This window comes from Brassica oleracea, chromosome C7 (genome assembly GCF_000695525.1).
Source record: "Brassica oleracea var. oleracea cultivar TO1000 chromosome C7, BOL, whole genome shotgun sequence".
NCBI classification, from domain to species: domain Eukaryota; kingdom Viridiplantae; phylum Streptophyta; class Magnoliopsida; order Brassicales; family Brassicaceae; genus Brassica; species Brassica oleracea.
This window is the reverse complement of record NC_027754.1, coordinates 45,511,950-45,512,769: the sequence shown is the minus strand read 5'-3', so window position 1 is coordinate 45,512,769 and position 820 is coordinate 45,511,950.

Sequence of the window (820 nt, the reverse complement as noted above, 5' to 3'; positions counted from 1 at the left end):
ATACCTCTCTTGTTTTATTCTGATTCCGTCTGCTCCTTGAATCACCTCTATGCCAAGGTAGTACGTTAGCTTACCTAGATCTGACATCTCGAACTTCTTAGACATCTCCTCCTTGAATTGCCTAATCACCTTAAGTGAAGTTCCTGTCACAAATAGATCATCAACGTAGATGGCAATGATCAAGACGTCTTCTCCTTCAGTCTTGCAGTACACTGATGGTTCCTTCGTGCACTTCTCAAATCTCATATCCTTGAGAACCTGATCAAGTTTCACACTCCATGCTCTGGGTGCCTGGCGTAACACATGCAACATCTTGTGTAACACACAAACTCGATCCTCTTCTCCTTTCTTCTTAGAACCAGTTGGTCTATCTACAAGCTCCCATATCTTGTTTCTTGTGATAGACTCCAACTCGTCTTCCATAGCTTCAACCCAATCTTCTTCACAAGATAAGTTGAACTCATCTGAGGCAATCTCTCCTCCTCTATCGGTGCATCCTAGATTGAACACATCTGAGGCAACATTTCCTCCTCTATCGGTGCAACCTAGATTGAACATAGCTGAGGCAAGCTCTCCTCCTTCTTTTGAACCGATAGAATGCCTCATGATTATCTGCTGTCGTTGGTGGTGCGGTTTGTCCACTCAAATCTCCAAGCAATAATCTTAATGGCTTTGATGTACGAACCATGGCCTTAGTCAGGAGTGAGTCTCTGGTTTGCTTCCCTGCGAGACATGTATCACACACGCCTTCTTCGTGTGTTACACTTTGCATTCCTACGACCATCTCCTTCCTTACCATGTTGTTCATCACTCCATAGCA